The sequence below is a fragment of the Bemisia tabaci genome, chromosome 1 (assembly GCF_918797505.1).
Source record: "Bemisia tabaci chromosome 1, PGI_BMITA_v3".
NCBI lineage: Eukaryota > Metazoa > Arthropoda > Insecta > Hemiptera > Aleyrodidae > Bemisia > Bemisia tabaci.
Genome location: NC_092793.1, coordinates 58,946,523 through 58,967,585, shown reverse-complemented (window position 1 = coordinate 58,967,585; position 21,063 = coordinate 58,946,523). Strand labels below are relative to the sequence as shown.

General features: G+C 40.7%; 1 protein-coding gene across 1 annotated transcript in view; it reads left to right on the top strand.

Moving 5' to 3' along the window:
- The window catches only part of dnc (phosphodiesterase dunce), a 774,040-nt gene that overhangs the window by 45,228 nt on the left and 707,749 nt on the right, over positions 1-21,063 (top strand). The window lies entirely within an intron of this gene.

Here is a 21,063-nt window from a genome sequence, read left to right as displayed (position 1 = left end):
CGTGAAACGCATAGCGCCTTCAAGACTGTCGGTATAATTCACGCATTTTGCCAAACACAGTGCGGTTAGCGCGGCGCGGCGGCGGAAGTTAAAATTATTGAACCACATTTATGTTTAATCTTTCATAATTTTTCCGTTATTTCTCATAAATAAAAGGCCTTGTCTACTTAGAGATAAGTTCACGGAACTTAACTTTCTTGCAAAATTCCGTGAAATTTTGCTAGTATTGACACGGCATTCACAAAAAATGTGCCCAACGCGAGTAAATGCGTCTTATGCCCCCCCCCCCCCCCCCCGGCACGTTCACTTGATGGTTTTTATTGATGTTTCAAAACGAATGAGAAGGAGGCGGTAAAATACAGGCGGCCAATTGGGCGGTAAGTAGATAAATCCGTCCCTGGTGAAATTTGGCAAAATTCCCCACTTTTTTTTACATATATTTCTCCAGAAAACTTAATAGTGGAACTCATTTCGAAACATAAGCCAATTTCCGAGTACTCAAAAAGTTAAATGACCTAATGTAAGGGGAAATAGTGTTTTTGAAAGTATTACGCTCATCAAGATGGATAGACCCAGTCAATGTGGACCCACCACTGTTTGCCATCTGTGGGTTCCTCCGGCGTTTAAGCTTCCCTGAAAACTGAGGTAGATTATAGCTCAATGTTTGTCCGCACTCTAAGAGTTTTATTATAAAAAATTATCCCTAATCCCTCTTCGGAATCAATCGTAATACCATGACATTTTGTCTACAAGGGCCTAATGGAATATTTGGATTACATTTTGCAATAAAGAGCCACAGTCTTAGGCTGCTCCATAAAATCACCTCTCTACATAAGGAAAACAATGGCATGTATGATGTCTCTGAAATAAACTAAAAAAAGTGGTTCCTTATTGCAAAATGTGGTCCATTTTTTCTTTACAATTTTCAAGAATTGATTTGCGATTGAATCGAGTGTCTCTGAGAATATATACATGAAAAAATAAACTTTGTATAATATAAATATTTAATGCAAGTAAAATAGACAACGTATCGATGACTTTTACGGCGTTTGTTTGAGCATAGCACCTCAGCAAACAGTCGGAACGTTCCAGACCGTTTCGAATGGAAACTTGATTTTACTTTGATTAAAATTTTCAAATTATGATAAACGTAGATCAATCAATTGAAAATGTTTTTCCTGGCAGTATCAAGATTCGTTTCTCAAAGTCACTTCTTAATCACCGATCTCGAAAGGAAAGTCCATTACCCCCGTCCTTAACTTGATGAAATCACCGATTCATGTTGTTCATTTCCTCCGTCTGGTCCCATTCCTGCCCCCCTTCATATCCTCCCCTTGCATTGTGAGTCTCCTCCTATTTCGATTCAAGGAAGCAATTTTCCTCCATTTCCCCTCCACTCGTTCAGGGACCCGGGGCCCTGGTTAAAAACAAATAAAATCGTGATAAACGCGCAGTAAAGGGGACATAATGTTTTAGCGATCAGATATCGATCGCTGCTTTGCACGCTATAACATCCCTTCGATTAGCTACCCCTCCCGACTTCGGAATCGTCAAGACTCCAGAACAGCTGTTGAATACTGCCGTGCTAAAGAAGAACGCCATGTGAGCCTTCCAAGCGCTGCCAAATTTCCTTTAGTAAATCACGAATTTTCGGGAATATTTTTGAATATTTCTCTTCCAATTTTTCGGATAATTTTGTTCACAATTTTACCTTAAGTTCCTGAAAATTTCAAGGGAAAGTATCCATAGCTTTTCTCGAAAATAAACATTTTATCGAAGGAAATTTGGCAACTCTCGAATGTTCATATACGGCGTATTTCCTCAGCACGGCAGAATAGGTTTCACGTTATATATCATATGCGGATACATTCGAACGACGCTCACGGAGTCGTACGGTTGCAGAAAGACGAGTTACGATTTTTAAAATTTTACAAAATATATAAAATTATTCGTTTCGAAGTATTTTCCTAATGGACTGTAGGATTGTGCTTAAGAGCCATAAAATGTAATGATGTGTGGCAAAAAGGCTTCTAGGTGTTGAATCTCAATTTTTTCATTTCAGTGGGAAGAAAAACGATCTGGATGAAAAAATATTGATTTGCTCTTGCATGAATTGCAGAAAGTTATGTTTTGGGACGAGGCTTGTATATCTCTTATCTCATAATGTATGACGTCATTTAGTATTCTGCCTCATTCCGAGATTTCTGCATCAAGTCGGGTACAAGCACTTTTTTCTCTCAAAATAGACTGTTTATTTTCTTGATTGATATGATCTCATGCATCATGCACCGGCTTAAAATGGTTCAAATAAAACTAAGTTGAAACATAGTATCATACGCATTAAATGGGCCTATTGCAAAATTTTGTTAAAACAAAAATAAGAGTTATCATAGATAATGTCTCAAAAAATCACGATGAGCGCATCGGTAAACTCTGAAATGCACTCCTAACTTCACAATCTGTGTAAGAAATTTGCGTTTTTTAAGCTTCCCGCTTCATATATATGTATACAGCATAGGTGATACTACAGCATAGGTGAACATTTCGTTAGAGGAGTCGTTCCATTCAATCCCTGCTCAACATGGCCGACGCCTCCGTGCGCATGTTGAAGAGAGCACGAGGTCAATCAAGACGGATTTCTATCAACGCGCGAAAAATGTGAATGTAAACCGTCGATTGTTATTAGGTGGTCAGAATCATCGTACACTGTCACATGTGTTTTGGCGGATTGGCGTCGGCTATGTTGAATATTGCGTAGTGTCTCCGTAAGCAAGGGTTGGATGGAATGACTCTTCTAAAAAATGTTCAACTGTGTCGTGGTGTCGTTTTTGAAGCGGGAAGCTCGAAAAAGCAATCTTATGCAAATTGCGAAGTAAGAAGTGCATATCAGACTTTGCCAATGCGCTCATCTGTATTTTTGAGAAACTTTCCATGAGTGACAACTCTTATTTTTGCTCTAGCAAAAGTTTGCAAAGGCCCATTACGTACCCATGACAAAAGAATCTTATATTGATACGAACAATTCTTTCCAGACCTCTTATTTATGCCTGAGACAGCCTGGTACGTGGCGAAATCTCTCTGGAACTTACATGTACATGTCGTTGCGTTTCTACCACGAAAGAACGTAACAACATTTCAACGTTGCCAAATACACCCTCGCAAACTGCAGTTTTATCAGGCGAATCCAGGGAATTAATAAGTGAAATTTTCACCGATTTTTCTTCTAATCTCATGCAAAAATCAAAGAAATTTTGGACAAAAATTGCACGAGTTTAGTCATATAAAGCGTTGAATTGCCTGAGTGAATTTGGCAACCTTGGAATTGAGTTACGTTCCTTCGTCCCGGAAACGACGGATGACTACATGTGAATCGACCCGTTTTACTGCTTCCTGCAGCGATTCCGTGCGTCCAGATTACCCTTTCTTAATTTATTAAAATGGAGCGAGAAACCGCGAGAACTTAAACTTTCCACGAGTTGGTCAAAGTGGTAGCGCCAGCGTAATTTTTGGGAATCGTAGTATGTGTCCGTCTCGAAAGTTGTGTGGGTGACGAACTTACCCCGTCGGAACGGTTGCATCCTCCTCCGTTACAACTTCCGTCTGCGGTGCAGTGTCAAATGCACAGAACATCAAAGTTCGCGATGAGCAAACAACCAGAAACACGCTTCCGAGACGCAGGCGAAAAGCTCCCAACTTTCGGACGCAAACTTTTCGCCGTTTCCGTCAGTCTATTCCGTGAAAAAATCTCGTCATTAAATTTGCAGGGGTCCCCCGAGGGAATTGGGTTTAGGGCCCCGTCACTCCGTCAGCCACGTCTCCGACCCAATAACAGGCAGTACATTGAAAACTTCCTCGGACGCCTCGTTGTATTGCCGTGCCAAGGAAAAACGCCGTATGAGCCTTCAGGCGTTGCCAAATTGTCCCTGGCAAAGCACTAATTTTCAGGAAAATTGTTGAGTGTTTGTCTACCAATTTCTCAGATAATTATGTTTGTAATTTGATCTACAACGTCTGAAAATTTCAAGAATAAATATTCATAATTGGACCGAATTTAACAGAAAGGAACCAAGCCACATCAGCTGTTGCCAAAATTAACTGGGGAATTCAATTTTTATGGAAGAACGTTTGTGCGGATTTCTGTGAAAACGATGAGGAATTTGCTTCGTACTACGGAGAAAACTCACTGAAATTTGCACGAAAATCTGCTCTACCGTTTTCATGTAAAAAATTAAATTGCCCAATTAAATTTGGCAATAGCTGATGTGGCTTGGTTCCTTTCTGTTTAACTCGGTCCAATTTTCCTCAAAAATGAACATTTTATCGAAGTAAATTTGGCAACTCTCGAATGTTCATACGGCGTTCTTCCTTAGCACGGCAGTGTAGGGCTCTAAGTCTGCTCCTCCCCACTTGCTGAATATATTTTAAGTTGATAAAAAAACCTGCGAATCCATCAAGTTGAAGATGTAACAACTCTGCACGCCTGGAGGAGAAATAAAGGCTAGAATTCTGCGGAGCTCCTTTATTTTATGGATGATCCTGGCGGGAATTACACGGGACCGTATATCATGGATGCCAAATAGCTTGTCTTGATATTTTTACGAAAAACGTATCGATGGTGAAAATTGTAAACCACGTATCTCGGTTCGGTTTGCGAAGTCGCAGGCAACCTATCATACTGTATTTTTTAAATGGAAAACTACGCAATTTCAATTCTTGAAAACTTCCGTGTTTTTTCTTCTTTGTGCGAAGCGAATTTTGAGAAAGTCCTAAGGAATGATATTGCTTTGTTCTCCTTTAAAAACATAAAACAGGGGCGGAGATTTTTAAATATCGCAAACGAGAAACACGGCCAGGTAGTTTCGCCGGCGATAAGGATGTTCATGCACGGAGAACGGCAGATGACAAGTTTCCAAAACAGCTCCTAAATTGGCTTCAATAGAAGGCTTGGTGGGCGCCCTATGAGACGAAGGAATGAAATTTACCCTACAAATGCTATTATATGCTAATGAAGTGAATACTGCAATGAAGTGCAAGATTCCTAAATGGTTTTATGAAATAGAGATTAGTAGGGACATGGATCACAAACCGCTTTAAAGCGGGGGGAAACAATATCAACCGGCGCTGCGGCCGGCCGGCCAGCACAAAACGCGCATTGGCGCCTTCAAACCTCAGGGGATACTCTACGCATTGCGCAATGCGTGAAGTATCCCCTTAGGTTTGTAGGCGCCTGTGCGCGTTTCGTGCTGGCAGCACGTCGCGTCACTCCGCTTTATGTTAGGCCCTATCATTTAAACTTGCGGGGTCAGCGTTTTTCAACTCGTGATTTTTGCATGGATTACTCTCATTTAAATGATAAAAAAAAATATATGCATGAAAGGAAAATATAATGTATGTTTTGTAAATATTAAGGCAGTGATTTCCAAAGCTTGTGAACTATTTCTTTTATATTTTGTGCTTTTACTGTGCTACATTGTGGTGCACGCCCAACCAAACGCTTAAAATAGGATGTATTCGACTCTAAAAGATCGATGTACAAATGGGCTAAAACCGAAAATTGTGTGCTTCTTGGTTTATTTCCCCTGTCATTCATTTTTTATAGTTTCTTTCAACACAACTACTGCTCATTGACTTTAATATCGATACCATCGCTCAGAAAAGGTTTTATAAATATTTGCCACGCTTTAAAAATGTAAATGTTTTTAACATAAAGTAATATTTTCATCAAAAAAAGTTTATATAAGGTTAATTTTATATCTGAAATTTTAAGGATAGAAATAAAACCAAGTATTCACCCATGCCCATTTAAAATGATAAATCAGAAGAAGGGAGTAACATTTCATTTAAAAAGCGAATTACCGCAACAACTCCTTCTCTCTCAATTTTCTCATTTCAATATTGTCAATATAATTTTATATACGGACTAAAATATAACACTTGGACCAAGTCATTGTTGCTTATTTTACGCGTGGACGTAAACTATTGGACAAAACAGGTGTGCTGACAAAACAGCGGGGCGATTATTGAAATGATATCGACTGTATGTCGCCGCTTTGTCGTGTCGCGCCATCGACTAAAAGCAATTGCTTAGTCGATGGCGCGACACGACAAAGCGGCGACATACAGTCGATATCATTTCAATAATCGCCCCGCAGGTGTGCGGACAAAAAATCGTTGTCGGAATGTCCTGAACCCGCCAAGATATGTGTATATTATACAAAAATCCTAATCTAAATGAAGATAATCCATGATGTTTAACATATAAAGACAGCATGAACCTGTGTCTCCATGATGTCACTGTTGCATCAATGATGTGATCAACTGATGCCACCACGACGTCATAAACGAGGGACCCAGTGACGTCATCAGTGGATGCCCCGATGATATCATCAGCCGGGAGCAACCGTAAATAACCGAAAATAGCGTCAAACGGAATCCAGAAGCAACTGGTGGTCGATGCCGCTGAGGTGGGGTAGAAAAAGCGGGTGGAAAGGGAAATTAACATTTCCCTAAAAATATTTAGCAATCCGTAAATTGTTCTTTTTGAATAAATAGATGAAATAGACAAGCAACAGCCCCGAATACATAATTTTTGTTCAAGCGTAAAAGCGCTCTCCGAGACAGGGATAATAGGTCTGAGATTCTAACTTACTGTTACAGTATGTCCTTTTAGCTCTAAGGGTCATTTTTCTGCTCGAGCTTATTTTTTTTTTCGCTTAAAAAAGTAGATTTTCTCGCTCGCATTGGAGTTGTTAGTATAAGGTTTCTTTTCTGCTCAATTTACCTACCCAACTACAACATGAACTTTAACTCTTTTTCGCCCGTTAGTTGCATCCACCTTTCGCACGAGCACATCATTCTAATTATTTTCCATCCCTCGGAAGATTCATCATCCATCGCGCGCCAGGAACTCTGAGTTTTCATTTTCATAATCTTCCCACTTTATTGCGGCATTCTTCATTACTTCATCATCTTTCGACGCTTTCGAAGGATGGCTATGCACCGTTACTCGTTACTAGTTATTATTCCGTTACTTTCTGATGTTTTAACGATCCTTTCACGGCACTTTCATCCGATATTTACCTTTTTTTTACAATGGACGATAATGTTTCCTCCGTGTTTTTGCTTTATCTTGCGGTATGTAAGCAAATATGCGCAGTAAAGTTTCAATCATAAAATGTAAGTTTAGTACGAGGCAGGTTAATACCAGGTTCTCGTATAAAAACCATTAGGAATTTCATTTTTATGGATGACCACATCCAACATTGGGCGTCCGATTAGCAAACCTTAAAGTTAATATTTTGTTATAATGCGACGTCATGGATAGAATCACTTGGGCAAAATTTTGCGCTCTGTGTAATTTCGGTAAATGACATGGGTCCGCCACTCATCAATTTTCTAAGAAAATACCAAAGATCAAAATATCGATTTTTCCAAAATTTAGTGGGATCAGGGGAAAAAATAATGTCGTTGGTGAACTCAGCGCAAGAACTTAGAGAGAAAACACCTGATGAATTCCTAGTATTTCCTTCGATTCAGATCTTTGTAATGAGTATTTGTACTGTCAAAATTTGTCCTATTCTCTAGTTTATGAAACTTGCGACCTCTTACTGACTTACTCAAGGCGAGAAATTCTCCCATCCTAAAACCTAATAGAGCAAGTTTATGAAGTCCGATGCGACTCAATCGGAATTTGTATTTTTGAAAGCACGAAATTTGGATCAGTATACAAAAGAAAAACGCAATTATAAGTTGGAAACCATCAGATTAATGTGTCCCCTGCATTTTTCGTGAAATTGTAGTGTGAGAATACAATACATACTTCGGTGTTTTATTTCGTAGCCCGTCTTGCAACCCATTATCTCTTTCAAAACTTTCGTGGGTCCTGAATTGGAACTCTGAAGTGCAGCTTAAAGAGCTGCATCTCAATTAATTAAAATGCAGCGACGCAGCAAATTATGTCAAAAGCCTTTAAGACTAGTCAGACTTGAAGTTTTTTTTTTTGTTTTGCGCCCCTGAAGTCATTGAAACTCCGGATACATCGTTGCAAGATCAACCGAGTCAAGTGGTCAGTATTGGCTCCTTAGTGATCGCGTAGGCATAAGACTACAACTTGATCAGTGTAAGTGGACTCAGCATAGCTTATGTTACGTGGTATCGTATAGAAAATTCTGCCTATCAACTAACAATCGACAAAGGTTCCCCAAATATATTATCCTGTATCATTTAAATCGTGAATCATCTGATTAACAAAGTGAATTCTAATTTTATTGCTAACATTTTTTCCATGGAAAAAAGTGTGTTTAACACTTATTTTTCAGCATCCTAAAAGCCTTATCTTGAGGACTCGAACGAAATGAAGAAGTTAACTCTTAAATTGGCAACGTTCAAGAGACACAGAAAAATTTCAAAGGAGCATGTCAGTTCCAATGAGTTAAGTACCTCCACCCCCAGCTCTCAACAAAAGGGCCTTTCTTTCTCGGCTAATAAATATCCGCCTACCTCATTATTCCTCTCTCCTAAATTATTTTTAATTACACCTTTGCCCCTTCAGCGCCAACCGGCTCTCGGATGCCTGCTTATATTTTCAGCGCTTACTTCTGCCCCTTCCTTTTTCCGTTTAGCTGATTAAAATGGATTTCTTTTTCCGAAAAATTACTTCAATCACGCTCTCAAGATGGCTCGAGTCTCCTCAAGCTCTAGTTTTCTCATCAATCCTCATTCCTCATGGATGTCGGTAACAGTGCGATAAATGTAATTAATTCCAACCAGGCGCGTTTCTTTTTACCGTTGCATCAAATTGAGCCCCCCACCCCTCATCCCATTTACTTTTGGCGTGGGAATTCCTGTGCCACAAGGCTCCTTTTGACGAGGTGTCCTTAGAGAATAACTTCAGTTAAAATGGAAGACCAAAGTTGTCAGTCCAGATAACTTAAATTTCAGTCATATAAATCATTTTTAAGTTCCAATAATACTATGACGTCTTATTATTTACGTAAAAGTGTGTTTTTCTCAACTGGAGTTCAATTTTATGCCTAAAAAGTTCCATTAACTGAACTGAAAACTTTAGTCTTCCGTACGAACTGAAGTTCCGCCCTTGTAACCCAAGTTGTTTTCTCAACAAGTTGTTGACCAGGTATAGAGGTGAACTCTCTAAAAGATTAGGAGACCACCTCCGTTACAGCCTGAAATTTGAAAGCTTTTTTTTTTTTAGTTTGGAAGTTCGCTCCAGAAGTAAAACCAGTGGTATTATAGTGTTTCTCGCAAAATTTCACTCAGGATGAAGTACTTAAATTGCAAATCCTCGCGGCATGCTATAGCTCAATTGATTATTTATAATGGATTAAAGTGAAAGGAGAACAGTGATGCCAAATTTTGAGACTAGAAAATGAAAATACAAACGGCATTACAGGTGACGTCACCGTAAGGGCTCCTCATCATATTGAATTGGATTCAAACAATGACAATAATGATATAACTCCATCCAGTGCTACCAAAGAAAATAAATCGATACAGTGACTTTACAGAGTTTCCAAATCTAATAAAGTTGTTAGTATTCCATTTTACTCATCTAATAAATATTACTATAGCAAAAAAAATATATGTAAATAAAAGTAAACTGATAAAATTGTAAATTAAAATCATTAATCTTACTATGAACTTAAAACCAAGGTATCAAAGATAATTAATCACTAACTAAACCATTTAATTAAAAATCCAAGAAAAGGTGGAAATCCAGAAATCTTTAAGCCATAAATAAAGATTATAATTTTATAATTATATTTTATTGTAATTTAATAACATAATTATAATCTACAGAATCAGCCAATTAGAGTCGTTACAAGCGGCTCGAGTCAGCCACAAACCACCCGAACGAAACGAGGGCTGACTCTCCAGGTAAAGGATCGGGTTGTGTCCAATCTCTACAGCCTTCTCCCCCAAATGCTTGTTTGACAACGGTCAAAGGAGCAGCTTTATAGTCATTTGAAGATTCCTTGACCCTTGTTTACCGAGCTCACCGCACATAATCTGTTAATCTGGGCACATCTGAAGCTGGACTTGCTCAGACGGACGAACGAAAGCTCACGATATCGATCGATTGAGACTTGGTCAAAATGCAAAATTCCATGAAGAATTATAAGACAGCATCCCATGAAATTTCACTATTTTTTTAACGCTTCATAATAGACTTTAGAGATTATAAAACGCCTCAGAAAGGCATCGTACACACTGAGAAATTTCGACACAAAAGTTTGGAGAAAAAGGGCAGTAAAACACAAAATAGCCCCAGCCCTCGGTTGACAATTTCATAAGAAAATGACAGCTAGTCTCATTGAGGAAATTCAATAAGAAACGATAGGTGAATACCAACGACGTAATCGGAAAAACGCATTTTCCCAGTCTTTCCGTTGTTTTTTACGCTAAATTCATCGCATAAACTGTACAAAAATCAACACAAACTTTTTCTCCGCTTGTTTTTCACTTCCCTATATTAACCAAACGTAACACAAGAACACAAATATCTTTATCACAGTAGAAGTATCTCGATGCTGTCCCTTCACTTTTAAGCCCAAGACGGGTCCACTTGACCCCTCTCCTGATTGGATAGAATTGGAAAAAAAAAATAAAAAAAAAAAAAATCGAAAGTGTTCGCAGGCTGCGGATAGGAGAGACGTATTCGGGCCTCGTGTTTTAACTTTTCTCCCGAAGCTGAGCGACACTTCATTGGCAGCCATAGAACGGAGCGTTGCGAGTTCACGCCGCGTGCCATAGCGCCTTCAATTTTGCAGACGCATCACGCACATCCATCAAGCACGAATAGTTGTATCTCTGCGCCGTCATCAACGCGCCTCCTCTCCCTTGATCTATTTCCATACTGCGCTGGTTCCGTTCGTCTTGTTCGTAGTGGTGCTTCAAGGACTACGTCATAAAACCGTCTTCAAGCGAAATTTGAAACAACAGGTGAAGCGAGGGCCGTGGAATGAATGTGGACGAGACTTGGAACCGATTGGGCGGGAAAAATTGAAACCGAAAGCCAAACAGGCAATGACGATTCCTGAAGGATGGCAATACTGTTTTTCTCCCTTTTTAATGAATGTCAAACAATCGACAGGCAGCCTGTCTCACCGGGAATCGATATATTCAATGGATTTAAATGGAACATCAACAGTGTTGCCAACTTGCTAGAACCGCCACAGAGATCACGGGCCGCGGGGATATACAGAATCGGAGCCAAGATGACCGACCGTTACCCCTCTAGTAGTCGTTATTCCATGCTCAAGACGGCAGTAATGTGCAACGTGGCAAGCTAAGTCCTGTGCAGGGCGCCCACTGCCATCGACTGAAAAACACACGAACACGGAATCGATTGCTCACAAGTTTATTCGGTGATTCCAAGCAAGGTTCAGCTCCAGGGAGGGGAAGGGTCAACTGACGCTGACGTATCCGGAGAGAAGAAGATTTAGGATTCGATTTCCTGACTTCTTAATTTATTCTGCCTCTCGTCCCCTTTCGCCCTATCCCCCTCTCCCCCCTCATCGCTCTCTCTCTTCGGGCATCGTGCGGAAATGACTGCCATGAGCGGATTTCAACTGCCTCGCCACTTCTTCGCACTTGCGAGTCGGAGCACGCCCCAAAACAAGGCCGTATCAATTATAAATCCAACCCCGAAAAACATCCCTCCCAATAAGACGTGTTGTTGTAGAGGCCTCAGAAACCTGAATTTAGGGTATGAGAGCAACCTGTTAGTCATTCAATTTTTACTTATACCTCATAACTTGGCTAAAGGTGAGCTCAAAAAACGTCCCTTCCAATAAAATGTGAAAAAAAAAATACATTGGATTTAGAGTCCAGACTCTTGAAAACATTGACACTTTATAAACACTAAAAACTCACAAAGAGCAAGCTCAAAGTTGCGTACTTTTACTTCCTCTACAAAGGCCTCTGTCATAGCTTTTTTTTAAAGTTTATGATACCTCGTTGTTAAAGAAACCGCTGGCACCATCGTGTTCCTCGCGAAATATTCTATCGAACAAAAAGCACTTACATTGCAAATCTCTGTGACACGCAACGATGAAAATAAGCAGGAGTCAAATTTTATTAATTAAAGTGCAATTTTTCAGAACATCATCAAAACTATGTGTCATTATAGTTTGAAGTCTTTTTATTTCTTGTCGTACTTAGAGGTAAAGGAGATATCGGTAAAAAGTATGTAAAATTTTATTCGTAATAATTCAACACAATTTTATGAGACAGAAGACAGGATATTGGCGCTTTTGTGACCTTTCCTTGCAGATTCTCGACTCGTTCGACGATAAAACTCGGCATGTAATCATCTTCCTCCTCCTCTCCCTCCTCATTTTTTGCTCTTCTTTTCATTCTGCCCAAAATAGCCAAATCACATCGAAGGGAGCTCAAAAGTTTTCGCCTGACAAGAAGAACTATACTTTCACGTATGCCACAACTGACAACACTTTTCCATTTTTCATCCCTCCTGTAGCAAACCTTATCGAAATTCCTGTCTAGTGCTATTCAGACGAAGGTATTTTCAAAAAGCAGAATGGAATACAATGTAGAAACGGGATGGTTTGATCTCAATCAGGTTCAGGCTTGCCAGCTCTTCTCAAGCCAGTACTTAAGTATTGAGCTTTATTTCGAAGGATATATTTTTAATAGTACTTTTTTTCTAAATTATAACGTAGGTATGGAGGTGTAACGTTTTTGAATAGAAATGCTTCAGCTTCCCTCGGAGGGTATGGATTTGATCGACATGAATCAATCGAAAAATGAAAACTCGTGAATCGATCGAAAAATGAAAACGTGAAACAATCGACGTTAATCGATCGACAAACGCTTGAATCGATCGAGAAAACCGTGAATCGATCGACAAACATGTGAGTCGATTGAATTTTACCAATCAAATCACGTTATTGATTGGTTCACGTTTTTATTTTTCGATCGATAAATGTCGATCAAAGTCGATCGATGCACGTCGATCGAGTCACGTTTTCACTTTTCGATTGATTCATGTCGATCGAATCCATACCCTCTCTTCCCTCCAAATATTGCAAAATGAAGTCACATTCACACCAAATTGGATGATAGTAAAATCATAATATTGAAAAATACCTATAGGTTTTTTACCCTTTTCCCTTTTCCCATACGGTCATTTTTATTCATGGAAATACCTTGACCATACGACAACGGGGTCAGAATGCGTAAGCCGCTAAGGAGCGGCAAGGGATGGACGAAGGGAGGGGGGGGGGGGTTGATAAATTTCGAACGAGATACGTACGAGGTTCGCCTTGTTATGGAGGAATGCCTTTGCAATCGCGTCGTATCGCTTGCCCGTAAATTCGCCCTGCCCAGCCCAGGGTTGCGAATCCAGACATCGATTGAACACTCCGTGAAAATGAGGCACCGATTTGAAGAGTGGTATACTCGCCAAATTCGGCAACGCTCCCGGCTTTGTTTCGGAGGAAAACTTGCCTCGCATTCGTACCCTGCAGGTGAATCGACGCGACGACGCACAGTGGATCGAATAAATCAGAGAGGTCGGACATGAAATTTTTGACTTGAGCCGCAAATTTTGATGTTCAATTCGTCACATTTTAAATTTCAAGGGGTGCTTTTTGGAGATAATTTTTCGAGGAAACCAATGGAGCCACATTTAGAACCCCGAATCTTTGTATAAACGGAATTTAAAGCGTTTAAAGTTTCAAAATTTTGTCCGACCTCTCCTATTGACTTGATCCACTGTGCGACGGCGGAGATCGGCACAATACGTCCTCGCTCAATTTCAGGGCGCGCTTCATGTATGGACTATCCCGCCATGCTGAAGACGAACGCCGTGCGATCAACCTAACGTTGCTTAATTTCACGTATGCTTTCAAGTTGCTTTCTTTTGCTTCTTCTCCTTTCCAAAAGTGCATACTCTAAAAATTACTAAGAAAGCTTATCGAAGCAATAAAAACGCTAATATGACACATGGATTTTATTCTGCTAAAAGTAATCGAGAACGCTCCAATGTTGCTAGGATTGTACAACTTATATTCTTTGAAAAGAATCGCTAAAATCATGCAAAAAATTAAATTGACAACGGCTCTTTTCGTTTTGAATTCATAGTTTATTGGGATTGAAGATGGAACTTGCTCGGACGTATTTCCAAGAAAAAAAAGTTGCACAATGTTAGCGACATTGACTCTTTGTTCCTCCTAGCAAAATGTAATCCATTATTGTGTTGATTTTGGAACCATTAAATATGTTCAACGCAATTTCCATGTTTTTTTTTAAGGAGGAGCTCACCTCGTGATTATTAAATTCCTCCCTCGTCGAGCGGTCCTTCCTCATTCTCTTTGGTCGTCCATTGTCTACTGGCCTTTGGAAAGTAGATCACGAGCATGCACCCGCTGGCTTAAAACACAAACCTCTCACCCGGCGAGAGGCAAGAGTAACAGGCGGAAATGAATCTTTCAGCTGGATCCTCGCTACACGCATTAAATATAAAAATAAATACAGGATCGAAGCTTTGAAATGAAGCTCGCTCGGAGAGAACCCGCCGATGGTTTATTCATCTCAATCCGTCACGTATCCCCGAAGTTATCCCTTCCCTCCCTCCCGCGGTCCTTTGCGCCCGGATACTTTACGGGTGGGGGCGAGCGGGGGAACCCCTGCGTGCTCCGTAATTTATAGACTTCTCTTAGGCTTTTGATCGTCAAATGCTTCCGAAGCATCACGAATCACGGCAGATGCAACAGGCAAACGGGCCTTTGAGTCCACCATCCCGTCGCGTCGAGCGGACGTTCCCTTTGTTGAACCCTTGTTGTCATGTAGGAGGAACGTTGTAATAAGAAACGGTGGCGAAGCGTGAATGACCGATAATCGATATTTCCTCATTTGGAGCTATGGTAAAGAATCGAAATAATCGATTCTTAATAGCACTTAATAGCGTTCGTTGCGAACACACTGTTTACCGATCCTTTTCCATAGGTTTAAATAGTACATCAATCGATACATCGCAAAGCACGCCACGCCACTGATTAGTATTCCGAATACTGTTTTCCATATTAACATAAAATTTCGGTTCCTCTTACTCACTGTACGTTAGTAGTTTGTTGAGTCCCTTTACACTGAGAGTAAAGACAATGCGAATCCATTTCTGATTGGTTCCCGTATTTTAGGCCCTCACAGTTTCACATACGGGAATAAAGATTACATTTCACGAATTACTTGCAAAGATTATAAACTAATATGGACCGCGGAGTTGGGGGTACGACAAGGAACAAATGGAATAAGAAAGGGAACGGAGACAGGGAATGGGTTGATCAAAGATTACAAAAACTTCCGATTTGTGTAATCTTTACTTGAAAATGGTGACGTACGTTCCCAACGAGGATTCTGAAAAGCTTTTTCCTTTTACATCATCAGCGCTCAAGTGAGGTTCCAAGTAAAATACCCGATGAGGGAAACAAAGATTAGGAAACAGAAAGCTCAAATAAAGGTATTACGGAAGCGTTCAGCAGTTAGCGCAGCTTGGTGCGGCAGCATATACGTCCCGTTCAAGTGAGGAAACCTAGTCCGCCTTCAATTTTTCGAATATGCAACATGGACATCCGTCAAGCGCGAATAGTTGTATCGTCAGCGCCGTCCATTGCGCGTCGGATTTTATCAGATGCTTATCGTTTTGGTTCAAGTTGCTCAGTGAAAATACATTCAGACGGACTTCCATTTTTTGTTAAATCACAATTCAGGGTGATTCGGACAAATTATGGATAGCATAGAAAGTTGTTTGAAGCTACTTTTGGTAAAAACAAATTGAAGATTCGTTACGTACAAAAAATGATCATGTTTTTAACTGAAGACAAGAAGAACCAGCCAGCCCAGAAGACAAGGGGTTTAAGGAAAAATTCCATCGAAAAGTTCACTTACATAAAACTTTTTTAGCTAATTGATAATTATGTGACAAGTGATAGTAGTGTTTATAATTAAAAAAAAAAAAAAAAAAAAAAAAAAAAAAAAAAAAAAAAACCATGAACCCTCAATACATCTTAAAACCGACTGTGACTGTTTTCAACCAGCCATTTCACATTAATAATTTTTCTGTCACGATTATTTTAAATTGCAGTTTTCTCGACAGTTTTGCGGACGTGTGTTTTCTGAATATTCAATAAACACTAGTGAGCTAGTCTTAGTTCTAGCGTTCGATCGTACCTTGAGGGAAAAAAGACCTCGGTCCGGTCACAAGGACCAAATATCTGTTTTCATGGAACAACGAAGCTTTTGGTCCATGTAATGGTAGTATGACATCTCTACGGACAATCGGTTGTGTCGGCTCGGCTAACAAGAATTTCGGTAACTAGAGCCAAGCCTCGGTTTCTACCTTTAAGAATGTCGGTCACTGGCGTCGCAAAATTTTATTTGTTTTTCAAACGAATCAGTATGAATGATTTTTTTTTCCTCCAAACAAAGTGACAACACGGCAAAAACGCAAAAAAGAAACTATCTGGCAACGGGCAGATCTTTACATCTCGTATGCTCACTGGAACAACGCACGTAATACAATTTCGGTGTAACCGCGCGTCTACTCACTCAACGGAAAATTTTCAAGCGGCTGCTCTCAAGGTCTTAACTTCATTTCCGGCGTATTGTCATAATTTACAGTCAGTTCTACTCGGAACCTTCCATTAGGAGAACCCAGGGCCCTCTGAGGAAAGCCAAGTTGCGAGTGCGTAACCTCAGAGCTCAGCGTTTCCTTGCTCGCTGATGACCAAACTTCCCCTTTCCTGATGGAATTATTCTGCTGGGTGCATACTTTTATGCTTGTGCTCCAGAGACACGGGAAACGGGACGAGGACACGGTTTTCTTGCATACGGTTCTCACTCATGAATACGTAATTTACTAGTCACGATGCTTCGCTTCAAAATTCTTGCCGTAGATTTTTGTCAACTTCACACAGACCGTCAAAATGTTGCATGGATTTCATGAGAGTCGAGACAACACCCCCTCATGGAGTCACAAACGTGAATGAAGATTACGCAAATTGAAAGTTTTTCGTAATCTTTGATCGACCCATTCTCAAATTCCTTTCTCCGTTCCTTCTTTCATTCCGTTTGTTCCTTGCCGAACCCGTAATTCCCCGGTCCACTTCAGATTATAATCTTTGCAATCGGTGAAAATGTAATCTTTATTCCCGTTTGTGACACTGTGAAGGCCTAAAATACGGGAAGCAATCAGAAATGGATTCACATTGTCTTGACTCTCAGTATAAAGGGACTCTAGAGGGCATTTGAGACCTCCCTTTCCTCCCCCCCCCCCCCCCCGGTATTTTAACTTCGAATTCTTTCGAGCACTTGTTAAACATTTTATATATTTTATGGCTATTTATTTTTCCAATCCTTGCCTCCCCGGCTAAAGCATATTCTGCCTTTTATTGCTCTTTCGCTGAGATAATGCCGCCAAAGTATTCGATTTAAAATCGTGTCCACTTCTTGCACTGGTCTTCACTAATTACTCATTAAGTTGGTTTCACTTTTACTATCGACAAATACTTGTAAAACATTTTCCAAGCGACATTAATCTCAATGAACCGCAGTTGTGCCGACAGAAACTGCAAAAATGAATAAAAGAGGGGAAAAAACCAAGAAGCACGCAATCTTTAGTTTTAACCCATTTGTACATCGATCTTTTAGAGTCAAATACGTCAAATTTTGAGCGTTTGGTTGCGCGTGCACCTCGCTGCAGTACAATAAATACACAAAATGTAAAAGAAAAAATTAAAGTGCTTTGGAAATCATTAAATTTGACACGCAACCACCAATTTTTAAAGAACACACATTATATTCTTATTCTCCTTTGATAAATTGCTACATATTTTTTCCCCATCAATTTAAATGAGAATAATCAATGCAGAGTGTGCAAACATTCCAAAATCATGAGTTAAAAATCGCTGACTGTGCGAGTATAAATATTAAAGCCTATAGAGCGGAGCGGCCTTCTGCCAGCGCGAGAGGCTCACTGGCGCTTACAAACCTAAGTGGATACTTCACGCATTGCACAATGCTTGAAGTATCCACTTAGGTTTGTAGGCGCCAATGCGCGTATCGCGCTGGCCGCCCGCCCGCCGTGCAGCGGCGTCTGAAGCAACTATTTCACAACAGAGGTGTTGCACAGTATTATATGAAATGGAACGTATTAAGAATGACAGGCATCCTTTAAAAGTACAGATCTTTCCTCGCAAAATAAATAAAGATACTCATCGTACACAGGAGAACTCCAAAACTCCCGTGCCGAAAAAACGCGTGGACGAAAATTACTAGAAAGAACAGGTGTGCGGACCAAAAATCGTCAACGAAATGTCCTACAACCAAAAGGCTTTTTCAATATCGACAGTGAAACTGCCGTACCATTTATCTCGTTTCAAATGTTTAATAATCTCCGCTCCCATTGGATTTTTTTTTTTTTTTTTTTTTTTTTTTTTGAAGGAAGACAAATCAGTATCATCCATTGAGGTTTTCACGGCATTATATCCGCGTAAAAGGGATAAATCACAGAAGTTTTCAAGAGTTGACGTTGAATAGTTTTCTATTAAAAAAATAAAGTATGACAGGAAGTCTGCAACGTCGCAAACCGAGATACATGGTTTGGTAGTCGCACCCTCGATATGCAAGGTCTCATTAACGTCCGGCGATTCAAATCGGCGCTATCTCCATTTCTCAGTGAGCCCTGCAAAGCATGGTGTTTTACGGACGACAAGACTCACGTTCAAATCGAGATACGCGCTTACGTTGGGAGGGCGACGAAATGACCCTCCCACTTCGTGCTCCGGGTCTAGCTCTTGGAGCCGCGTGTAGTGGATCGAGTCAATCAAAGAAGCCGGACATGAAATTTTTAACTAAAACTGCAAATTTTTGTTTATTTCGTATTATTTCAAATTTTAAGGGGTGCTTCAAGACGCAAATTTCACGAGGGAACCAATGGAACCACTTTTAAAACCTCAAAGTTTTGTATAAACGGAGTTATAAGCGTTTAAAGTTTCCAAATTATGTCCGACCTTTTCACATTGACTCGATCCACTACGGTCTACGAGCCGGAGCTTTTTTTCCGGCGACGAGGAAGCGCTGGGGCTTTTCTTCGGGAGATGAACTCGGGGGCTCCGACGTGGGGAGGGGGGGTCCACGGGCGTGGGGGTGACGTGAGGGCGCACAAAAGGAGGCCCGTGAGTTACGCTCCGTGCTGCTGTCAGGTGGCAGCGCGGGCCGTGGTGTGGTTAGCGTCGGGAAACGGAGCACGAAAATAAACCGGTGCACGTCGCGCGCCCCCGACAGACAATCTGAGACTTAGCTCTATACGTGCCTTACATACATCATAACTCCCGTGGAACCCCCCTCCTCCCCCCCCAGGCCCTGCTGTCACGCTCCCGCGGGATTTCGGAAACAGTCCGATCGCCCCTCCAACCGGCAACCTCGCCGGCGAAATTCGAACGATCCGACAACGGGGTGCGGAATAATTTTCGTTAATCCCTTGCATTTCTTCGGATTACGTCAGACGCTGAGCTCACATCAAGGGACGCCCAGTCACGCGAATCCTTCTTTTTGCCTCCCCCGCGCTTCCCCTCCCCCCTTTTTTTGAACCAAAGGGGCTTCTGGTGACCTCATGCATATTGCTTTATCCTCATTCATTCACTTGCTTTTTTGCTTTCTTCCAAATAACCGAGAGTAAAAATTTTCTGGAGGATGATTACATTCTGTCGTAATATGCCATATTTTGCTCCTCCCCCTCCCTCAAAAAAATTATATTAATCATGGAATAATAATTAATCATAGGGTTCATAGGTAGAGTCGTAAAAATGAAGTGAGCTGGGATTATGTTCTGATGTGCGAGTTCCGAGCCCGGTGTGCGCCGAGATTCGGTCACCTGTTCAATGTAGAATATGTTATAATTAATAACATCTTTATTTATATTGGATGACCTATCAACCAATTGTTCAACCTTTTGGCTATGAGTTAAATTCATAGAAGAATCTGGGCGCTGCACTTCTAAAAGGAACCGTCACACTAAAAGGAAGATAGCAATGGGTCGCTAAAATATATTATCTCTGAGAAAGAGCTAAAGGCCCCTTTCAGTCTCTTCAATTTAAAAACGAAGTTATCATTTCGAAAATATCGATCAGCTGCTATTCAAACGAGACATGCCATCCTCGGAATATTGTAACTGTCAGCAGCATTTTATTATGGCTGGTGCTCAGCAGTATCTTGAGACCGTGGATGTTCAATGCCGATCAAATTATTCTCTCCATCATTACTTAGTTACGCTGGAATCAAAAGCGCAGACGTCATTCATTCGCGAGATGAGAGACAGCATCGGGAATCGCGAGGCGTTGTTCAGTGGCTCGCACGGGATTTCGAGCACGTCTCAATGCCGAATCCCGAATCTTGATGGATAACTTCTCAACTAATTCGGAAGCCGAGACGGTGTTATTAATAAATAGAAGGCATTTTCCCGACTTAATTATTCATGGTGTCGCCCGAGCGGCGACGGCGCTGCGCATTTGAGCGTTAATTGAAAATCCAAGAGAACTGAGTCTTTCGGAGTCTTAATTGAGTCCTACTGAGCGATAATTGAGCCCTACTGAGACCACCCTCTGGGGCGGGGACACTGCTGCTTGGCTGGGGGGTGGCGCATCCTGTAGGACAGATTCGGTTGGATATACTGCCGTGCTAAGGAAAAACGCCGTATGAACAATCGAGAGTTGCCAAATTTCCTTGGATACAATTTTTATTTTTGAGGCAAATTATGAATATTTTTTCTTGAAATTTTCAGACATTTTATATCAAATTACAAACAAAATTATCTGAGAAATTGGCGGAAAAATATTCAAAAAGTTTCCTGACAATTAGTCATTTGCCAGAGGAAATTTGGCAACGCCTAAAGGTTCATTCGGCGTTTTTCCTTAGCATGGCAGTATAGGTGACTTTATAAAGCCAGGCTCGTGCGCACGTATTGATGGCTAAGGAACATGACGCTCATCTGCAAACTGACGATTTTGCAAGATAATGAAGAAGCTTCGC